Raw genomic sequence first — 10,532 nt, 5'->3', positions numbered from 1 at the left:
GAGCTTGAGGTAAACATAACATGGGCGGGCCATGAACCGAGCGTAAGCCGGTCTGCCGAACAGTGCGTGGTAAGGGCTCTTGATCTTGACCACCTCAAACATGAGGGACTCGCTCCTGTAGTTAGACTCCGTGCCAAAAGCTATGTTAAGTTTGATTCGCCCAATAGGGTATGTCGACTTACCCGAAACAATTCCGTGGAAAATCGTGGAAGATGGCATCAAGTCTTTCTCTGAGAAATTCATCCTCCGGAAGGTATCGAAATATAAAATGTTAATGGTGCTGCCACCATCCATATGGACTTTGGAAAGGGTGTAACCTCCGACTTGGGGAGCCACGACCAAAGCCAAGTCGCCGGGGTTATCAACTCGGGGCGGGTGATCTTCCCTACTCCAGGTAATGGGCTGCTCACACCAATTGAGGTACCTGGGGAGCGTCGGCTCAACCACGCTAAAGGTTCTATGTTTGACATTTTGGTCCCATTTGCAAGTGCTGGTGGTGAACACGTGATATTGCCCGTCGTTCAACTGCTTAGGATTATTCTAAAAACCGCCATTGTCATCCTGCCGCTGGGGATCACCTTGCGGGGGCGGTTGCTGAAACACGCCCTGCGGGTTGTACGGCTGTTGATTGTGAACCTGGTACTGTCCGGCATTAGCCTGTGACCCGTCGTGCGTGCCCGGGTTAGGGAACCCACCGAACGGGCTTCGGTGTGACCCGGGCGTGCCGAACTATTCCTGTCACCCGCCTTGGTCACCTCCTTGACCTTTCTTGAGCGCCTCAGCTCGGAACTCCTGCATCACATAGCAATCCTCCCAAGAGTGGGTAGACAGTCCTTTATCGATGGCGTGATGTGGGCAGGGGCCTTTGAGCATCTCGTCATAGTTGCATGGTTTCTTCATGCTGAAGCCCCTTTTCTTTTGGCGTTGATTCCCGTTGCCAGCATTTGTATGAGCGATGATGTTTGTGGCACCTTCGTGTTGTCTCCTTTTACTTTGTCCGGCGTGGTTGTGGTTGCTCCGCCCCTGGAACTGGGAGTGACCTTTTGATGACTCGCCTCTCCTGGCGGTGCTAACCTTGTCATCATCTTCCTCGGGATCTATAGTGTCGTCTGACTCGGCGTACCTGGTCAGGGTGTCCATCAACTCGCCCATGTCCTGCACCTTACGCTTGAGTTGCCCAAGCTTCAGCACCAAAGGCTCGTAATGACAATTTTTCTCTAGAATTAGCACTGCCTGAGCCGCCAAGATGCCATCTGATGAATGAATGACCTCTGCAACCCGCCTGGTCCAATGATGGGCCGACTCATCCGGTCGTTGGACGCAGTGTTGTCGGTCAACGATGGTCATCGGGCGTTTGCAAGTTCCTCGGAAATTCTTGATGAAACGTTCCTTCAACTCCGCCCAAGTGTTGATGGAATTGGGCGGCAGGTTTTTCAACCATGTGCGTGTCGTTCCCTCGAGCATCATGGTAAAATACTTGGCGCAGACCGCCTCATTCACATCGAGCATATCCATTGCGAGCTCGTAACTCTCGATCCACGACCCTGGCTCGAGATCTAGTGTGTAATTGGGTACCTTTCTCGGTCCTTTGAAATCCTTTGGCATACGCTCGTTGCGGAGGGCGGGCGTGAGACAGGGCACCCCAAAGTTCCTATCGCTTGTATTGGTCGACGCGGCAAGGGACTGGGCGTAAGCCGGATAGCCTTGACCCGCCAGAGCTGCCGTCTCCATCAGGCAGGCGGCTCACGCCGCATCCACAAGGTCTTGGGCTCATGTATCGTGCATCCCAAGCGGGTTGGTCTGCGGCAGACGTCGTTGCTCGCTCGTCACCGCAGGCAGGTCATCATGGTGACTTCTGGTGTGACTCGCGTGGGGTGTGGAGTGTAGCCGGTCACGGCTATGTGAATATTGCGCATGTTGGACTAACGCCGTTTTTAGCATCTCAATGGCGTATCTCGCCTCCACTTTAGCCGGGGAGTTCCGTAAATTGGGAGAGACTTCAAGTGGTGCATTGCCGCCAGCACGTTATCCATGGGATTCGAGAAGTGACCCCGTGGTGTCTGGAAACGGGGCGCGTGGAATTCTATTGGCTGAGGTGGTGGCGGGTTAGGCGGTGGGCGAGCCGGATCATCCCTTGGAGCGGCCTCCCAAGGTCGATCGGGTCCCATCCCGGGTGTATGCAGGCTGTCGAAGAGGCGAGTCGGATTAAGATCGGCCGGGAGGCGGCCATGATGCCTCCTCTGGTGGATAGCATCGAAGCCACGCTGCTGTCGCTCATGCCGCCAGCCTTCGATGTTCAACCGCTCTATCTCCACGGTGATCTGGGCCTGCTATGTCGCCATCCTGGCGGCTTCCGCTTCCACGTCGCGCTGAGTCTTGGCCATCTCCACCCGCAGCTTTGCCAGCTCATCGTTGATTGTTTCCTGATTCTCTAATGTTACAACGATCTCCATGATTTGGCTGTCTCTGCCGCCAACTCTGCCATGACCTGAGTCGGAGCTTTCGACGACACGCCAGTCTCATTATTGCCCGTCGGGTTTGGCTGAGGCGGTGCCGCCCCCGCCATGTAGATGGCGACTTGTCGATGGGGTCCCACAAAGTCCTAGGAGTTTGCCGCCCGTGGCAACCCTCCGAGTTGTCCCTCGTAGAGAGGGTAAATTGAATATGTGTCGCCCAAAGATGACTCATCGTCCGAGTTGACGGGGGTGGTCTCATAGACTACCGGCTCATCCTATAGGTCGGCTCCCTGCGTAAAGCCAACGAAAGCATGGTGTTGGGGATATTATCTGTTGTGTGACCGGCCCTAGTTGGGCCGGGTCACTGATACATCTCAAACGTATCTATAATTTTTGATGGTTTCACGCTGTTATCTTGTCTTCTTTTATGTTTTATGTATCTTTTTATATCTTTTTTGGGACTAACTTATTGATTCAGTGCCAAGTGTGAGTTCCTGTTTTTCCGTGTTTTTGACCCTTTTCAGATATGATTTTGGAACGGAGTCCAAACGGAAGAAAAACCCCGAAATGATTTTTTCCCGAATGGAAGAAGTCCGGGGGGCTTTGGGGCCAAGCCAGGTGGGCTCCAGGGAGCCCACAAGCCCCCACTCCGCCACCAGGGGGGAGGCGGCGGTGTGCAGACTTGTGGCCTCCCTGGCCGCCCCCTCACCTAGGTCTTGCGCCTATATATTCCCAAATATTCTGCAAAAAATCAGGGGAGCCTCGAAAATACTTTTCCGCCGCAGCAAGCTTCCGTTTCCGCGAGATCTCATCTGGAGACCCTTCCCGGCACCCTGCCGGAGGGGACTTTGGAGGTGGAGGGCTTCTTCATCATCATCATTGCCCCTCCAATGACTCGTGAGTGTTCACTTCAGACCTACGGGTCTGTAGTTAGTAGCTAGATGGCTTCTTCTCTCTCTTGGATCTTCAATACAAAGTTCTTCATGATCTTCATGGAGATCTATCTGACGTAATCTTCTTTGGCGGTGTGTTTGTCGAGATCCGATGAATTGTGGACTTGTGATAAGATTATCTATGATATATATTTGAGTCTTTGTTGACTTCTTATATGCATGATTTGATATCCTTGTAAGTCTCTCCGAGTCTTGGGTTTTGTTTGGCCAACTAGATCTATGATTCTTGCAATGGGAGAAGTGCTTGGTTTTGGGTTTTGCCATGTGGTGACCTTTCCAAGTGACAGTAGGGGAAGCAAGGCACACATCAAGCAGTTGCCATCAAGGGTAAAAAGATGGAGTTTTTATCATTGGTTTGAGATTATCCCTCTACATCATGTCATCTTGCTTAAGGTGTTACTCTGTTCTTATGGACTTAATACACTAGATGCATGCTCGATAGTGGTCGACGTGTGGAGTAATAGTAGTAGATGCACAAAGTATCGGTCTACTTGTTTCGGACTTGATGCCTATAGAAATAATCATTGCATAGATATCATCACGACTCTGCATAGTTCTATCAATTGCTCGACAGTAATATGTTCACCCATCGTCTACTTGCTTTTATGAGAGAAGCCACTAGTAAACACTACGGCCCCGGGGTCTATTCACATCCATCGTTTACATCTCCGCTTTTACTTTGCTTTGTTACTTTGTTGCTTTCAGTTCTCACTTGGCAAACAATCTATAAGGGATTGACAACCCCTTCATAGCGTTGGGTGCAAGCTTTTGTGTTTGTGGAGGATCTTGAGATACTCTTCCGCCGGATTGATACCTTGCTTCTCAAACTGAGAGAAATACTTACCGTCGCTGTGCTACATTACCCTTTCCGCTTCGAGGGAACACCAACGCAAGGCTCCAAGGCCACGGGGGAAATCCTTTGCATACTTGCCTAGGAAGTCCCTTAAGGCGTAACCGCAGCTGAAGGATTCCTGGTGCCGTCGACACAACTATTTCTGGCGCCGTTGCAAGGGATACATAGCAAAACAATCAGAAGTATTTCTGGCGCCGTTGCCGGGGATCTTTTTAAAGTAGCAGAAGTACTTCTGGCGCCGTTGCCGGGGAGGAGAAGTCAAGATCTATCCAAGTAGGTCTCACAAACTCTTCTCTTGCATTTACTTTTGTTGCTAGTTGCCCTCGTTTTCCTCTCCCCCACTTCACATTTGCCGTTTTCATTTGCCTTTCTCCTTTGCCTTTTTCATTCGCCCTTTTCTCTCGCTTGCTTTTTGTTCGCTTGTGTGCCATGTGCCCTCAATATGCTTGCATCTTCGCTTGCTGAAAATCTATTGATATGGATCCTCATCCACTAGCTGGTCTCTTTAAGAGACCCACTATTGTTGAACGAATTGCTAGTGAGTTGAGGACAATTGACTATTTGTATGGAGTTTTGCTTGAGATGTGTGAATCTAAAAATCGTGATGAAAAAATTCATTAAGTGATTCACGAGGGCTCCTTGGATGAAAAGCATGATTGCAATGGTTTCACTATAAATTCTATTAGTGACAATCATGCTAAAAATATGCAAAACCCTAAGCTTGGGGATGCTTGTTTTGCTATGTCCACTACTTATTGCAATAATCATGATTGAGGTGATGATCTTTCTTATGATCTTGAAAATTTGTTCAAACCTCATGATGAATATGATATTTGCAACAATATTGAAAGTGGGATTGGACAAGTCATGACTTTATTTGATGATAATCCCACTATTTTTTAAGAGCGTCAACTTTGCATGCATGTGGATCATGAAAAGAATATCCTATGGGATAGCTATATTGTTGAATTTGAATATGATCCCACATGTAATTTCTATGAGAGAGGAAAATATTTTGGTAGAAACTTTCATGTTACTAAATCACCTCTCGTGATGTGGAGATTGCTCTTGTCTCTTTCTTCTTCCTTGCATATGGCAGCTATTGGTTGTCTTGATAATTTGTTTTCCTATATAATGCCTATGCATAGAAACTATGTTAGACTTAGATGTGGTTTTCACATGCTTTAGGATGCTCTCGTTGTGCTTCAATTCTTGTCTTTTGTGAGAGCATCATTGAATGCCTAGCTAAGGGCGTTAAACAAAAGCGCTTGTTGGGAGGCAACCCAATGAATCTATCCTTTTTCTTTCTGTTTTGTGTTTTCCACACTTTCATAATTCTGTTATGATTGTGTTTTTTGTGTTTGTTTTTGCGTTTGTGCCAAGCAAAACCGTTATGATTAGTCTTGGGGATGATTGTTTGGTCATGCTGGAAAATACAGAAACTTTCTGCTCACGAAAAGAATTTTCATTTTTTTCTATAATAGCTTTTGAGTTGATTCTTTTTGCTGCTGATTGCTACACAAATTCTTCAGACTGTCGTAATTTTTCAAAACTTTTGAAGTAACAGAGGTATACGAAATATACAGATTGCTACAGACTGGTCTGCTGTTAACATATTATGTTTTTGTTGTGTTGGTTGCTTATTTTGATGAAACTATGGATAGTATCGGGGGTATTAGCCATGGAAGATTGAAAGTAGAGTAACCCAACATCAGAACAAGTAGAATTTAAGTTGCTACAGTAGCTAAGGAAGTGGTGGTTTGCTTTCTTGTACTAATGTTATCACGAGTTTCTGTTTAAGTTTCGTGTTGTGAAGTTTTCAAGTTTTGGGTGAAGTTCATATGGACAAAAAGATAAAGAGTGGCAAGAGCTCAAGCTTGGGGATGCCCAAGGCACCCCAAGAGATTCAAGGATGCCGTAAAAGCCTAAGCTTGGGGATGCCCCGGGAAGGCATCCCCTCTCTCGTCTTCAATCCATCGGTAACGTTACTTGGGGCTATATTTTTATTCACCACATGTTATGTGTTCTTGCTTGGAGCGTCTTGTATCGTAGGAGTCTTTTATTTTTCTGTTGTGTCACAATCATCCTTGCTGCACACCTAGAGAGAGAGACATGCACTCACCGTGATTTTGTCGAGCTTCACTTATATCTTTGGGTAGACAATTCAGCTCACATGTGCTTCACTTATATCTTTTGAGCTAGATACTTTTGCTCTATGTGCTTCACTTATATCTTTTAGAGCACAGCGGTGCGTGGCTTGGTAGTTTATCTATGCTTTGAAAGTAGTTATCCAAAGGGATACGAAAACTTCCACCTTCATGTGCATTGAATAGTTAGAGAAGTTTGATTCATCTCAATTAGTTTTGAGTTGTCGTTATGGTAATATTGAAGTAATGCTAGTAAGGTGTTGTGGATCTAGAAATACTTGTGTTGAAGTTAGTGATTCCCGTAGCATGCACGTATGGTGAACCGCTATGTGATGAAGTCTGAGCATGATTAGTATATTGATTGTCATCCTTTGCGTGGCGGTCGGGATCGCGCGATGGTTTATACCTACCAACCCTTCCCCTAGGAGTATGTGTTGAATGCTTTGTTTCGATTACTAATAAAACTTTTGCAACAAGTATATGAGTTCTTCATGACTAATGTTGAGTCCATGGTTTATATGCACTTTCACCTTCCACCATCACTATCTTCTTAGTGCCGCGCAACTTTCGCCGGTGCACAAAACACACCATTAGCCTTCCACAAAACAGCCACCATACCTACCTACTATGGCTTTTTCAAAGTCATTCCGAGATATATTGCCATGCAACTACCACCATGATATCTGCCACCACGTCTACATTGCCTTTGCACGATCGTAATATAGCTGGCATGATGTTTCCATTGATGTCTATGCCATGCTAGATCGTTGCCACGGTACACTACCGAAGGCATTCCATATAGAGTCATAATTGCTCTAAGTTTTGAGTTGAAAGTGTGATGATCATCATTATTGGAGCATTGTCCCATGTGAGGAAATAAAAGAGGCCAAAGAAGCCCATAAAAAAGAGGCCAAAGAGCCCACCAGAATTAAAAGAAAATGAATGAGAGAAAAAGAGAGAAGGGACAATGCTACCACTTTTTCCACACTTGTGCATTTTGAGCACCATGATCTTCATGATTGAGAGTCTCTCGTTTTGTCACCACCATATAGCTAGTGGGAAATTCTCATTATATAACTTGGCTTGTATATTCCAATGATAGGCTTCCTCAAAATTGCCTTAGGTCTTCGTGAGCAAGCAAGTTGGATGCACACCCACTAGTTTTCTTTAAGAACTTTCACATACTTGTAGCTCTAGTGCATCATTTGTATGGCAATCCCTACTCATTCACATTGATATCTATTGATGAGCATCTCCACACTTCATTGATATGCCTAGTTAATGTGACTATCTTCTCCTTTTTGTCTTGCAACCCCCACCACATTCCACACCATCTATAGTGCTATAACCATGGCTCACGCTCATGTATTGCGTGAGAGTTGAAAATGTTTGAGAAAGTAAAGGTGTGAAACAATTACTTGGCCAATACCGGGATTGTGCATGATTTAAATTCGTTGTGCAATGATGATAGAGCATAGCCAGACTATGTGCTTTTGTAGGGATAACTTTCTTTTGGCCTTGTTATTTTGAAAGTTCATGATTACTTTGCTAGTTTGCTTGAATTATTATTGTTTCCATGTCAATAGCAAACTATTGTTTTGAATCTAATGGATCTGAACATTCACGTCACATAAGAGGAATTACAAAGGACACCTATGCTAGGTAGCATGAAAGCATCAAAAATTCATTCTTATCACTTCCCTACTCGAGGACGAGCAGGAGTTAAGCTTGGAGATGCTTGATACGTGTCAAACGTATCTATAATATTTGATGGTTTCACGCTGTTATCTTGTCTTCTTTGTATGTTTTATGTATCTTTTTATATCTTTTTTGGGACTAACTTATTGATTCAGTGCCAAGTGCCAGCTCCTGTTTTTCTGTGTTTTTGACTCTTTTCAGATCTGATTTTGGAACGGAGTCCAAACGGAAGAAAAACTCCGAAATGATTTTTTCCCGAACGGGAGAAGTCCAAGGGGCTTTTGGGCCAAGCCAGGTGGGCTTCAGGGAGCGCACAAGCCCCCACTCCGCCACAAGGGGGAGGCGGCGGTGGGCAGGCTTGTGGCCTCCCTGGCCGCCCCCTGACCTAGGTCTTGCGCCTATATATTTCCAAATATTCCGCAAAAAATCAGGGGAGCCTCGAAAATACTTTTCCGCCGCTGCAAGCTTCCGTTTCCGCGAAATCTCATCTGGAGACCCTTCCCGGCTCCCTGCCGGAGGGGACATTGGAGGTGGAGGGCTTCTTCATCATCATCATCGCCCCTCCAATGACTCGTGAGTAGTTCACTTCAGACCTACGGGTCCGTAGTTAGTAGCTAGATGGCTTCTTCTCTCTCTTGGATCTTCAATACAAAGTTCTCCATGATCTTCATGGAGATCTATCCGATCTAATCTTCTTTGGCGGTGTGTTTGTCGAGATCCGATGAATTGCGGACTTGTGATTAGATTATCTATGATATATATTTGAGTCTTTGCTGATTTCTTATATGCATGATTTGATATCCTTGTAAGTCTCTCCGAGTCTTGGGTTTTGTTTGGCCAACTAGATCTATGATTCTTGCAATGGGAGAAGTGCTTGGTTTTGGGTTCTGCCATGTGGTGACCTTTCCCAATGACAGTAGGGGCAGCAAGGCACACATCAAGCAGTTGCCATCAAGGGTAAAAAGATGGGGTTTTTATCATTGGTTTGAGATTATCCCTCTACATCATGTCAACTTGCTTAAGGCGTTACTCTGTTCTTATGGACTTAATACACTAGATGCATGCTGGATAGTGGTTGACGTGTGGAGTAATAGTAGTAGATGCAGAAAGTATCGGTCTACTTGTTTCGGACGTGATGCCTATAGAAATAATCATTGCATAGATATCGTCACGACTCTCCACAGTTCTATCAATTGCTCGACAGTAATTTGTTCACCCACCATCTACTTGCTTTTATGAGAGAAGCGACTAGTAAACACTACGGCCCTCGGGTCTATTCACATCCATCGTTTACATCTCCGCTTTTACTTTGCTTTGTTACTTTGTTGCTTTCAGTTCTCACTTGGCAAACAATCTATAAGGGATTGACAACCCCTTCATAGCGTTGGGTGCAAGCTTTTGTGTTTGTGCAAGATCTTGAGATACTCTTACACCGGATTGATATCTTGGTTCTCAAACTGAGGGAAATACTTACCGTCGCTGTGCTACATCACCCTTTCCGCTTCGAGGGAACACCAACGCAAGGCTCCAAGTCCACGGGGGAAATCCTTTGCATACTTGCCTAGGAAGTCCCTTAAGGCGTAGCCGCAGCTGAAGGATTCCTGGTGCCGTCGACACAACTATTTCTGGCGCCGTTGCAAGGGATACACAGCAAAACAATCAGAAGTATTTCTGGCGCCGTTGCCGGGGATCTTTTTGAAGTAGCAGTCACCAAGCGGGCGACTCATCCTTTGGCGATTCAAGCTTTGGCCCAATAAGCCCAGGAGTTGAATGGCGGTTCAAGATCCTCGTGGAGAATCAATCATCGGGAAGTTCTCCAGTCTTGGAAAGCACGGCGACTTAGAGATAGAAAGAATCATGACTTGTGTGATGGCAAGGACTCTTGTTAACCCTAAGGGCTCGACCTGTATATAAAGGCGAGTCCCAGGGAAGGAGAAGGGAGGTTAGAGCTCATCGACAGCTAGGTCAGGCGAGTTACGCCCTCCTTGTAATCGAAACATCATCAATACAACACAAAGGAGGACGTAGGCTTTTACCTCCTCACGAGGGGCCGAACCTGGGTAAATCTGAGTCCCGCTCCTGTTCAACCCCTTTGAGTCGCCACCAAGGTGTGATGGCCCCAACACTAAGTCCTTTCACGAGGACATCTGCCGTGACAAAACCACGACAGTTGGCGCCCACCGTGGGGCCTACGCACGGTGGAGTTGAGTTCTCAAAGGGACCCCTCCCAGGGTCAGGGAGCTACGCGGCTGCGCTGATGATCCGGAGCCGCCGCGAAAAGTACTACATCAACAACTCGCTGTGGGGGCCCGAGGCCGATTCAATCGAATCCGGCTACAGAGTCCCCTTCGGCAAGATCAACATCTTCGTCGGCATGGTTGGAGCACCCGTGCCTGAGCCGGACATCTCCGCTGACACCGTCGAG

The sequence above is a fragment of the Hordeum vulgare genome, chromosome 5H, assembly GCF_904849725.1.
Source record: "Hordeum vulgare subsp. vulgare chromosome 5H, MorexV3_pseudomolecules_assembly, whole genome shotgun sequence".
NCBI lineage: Eukaryota > Viridiplantae > Streptophyta > Magnoliopsida > Poales > Poaceae > Hordeum > Hordeum vulgare.
This window is presented reverse-complemented; position numbering follows the sequence as displayed.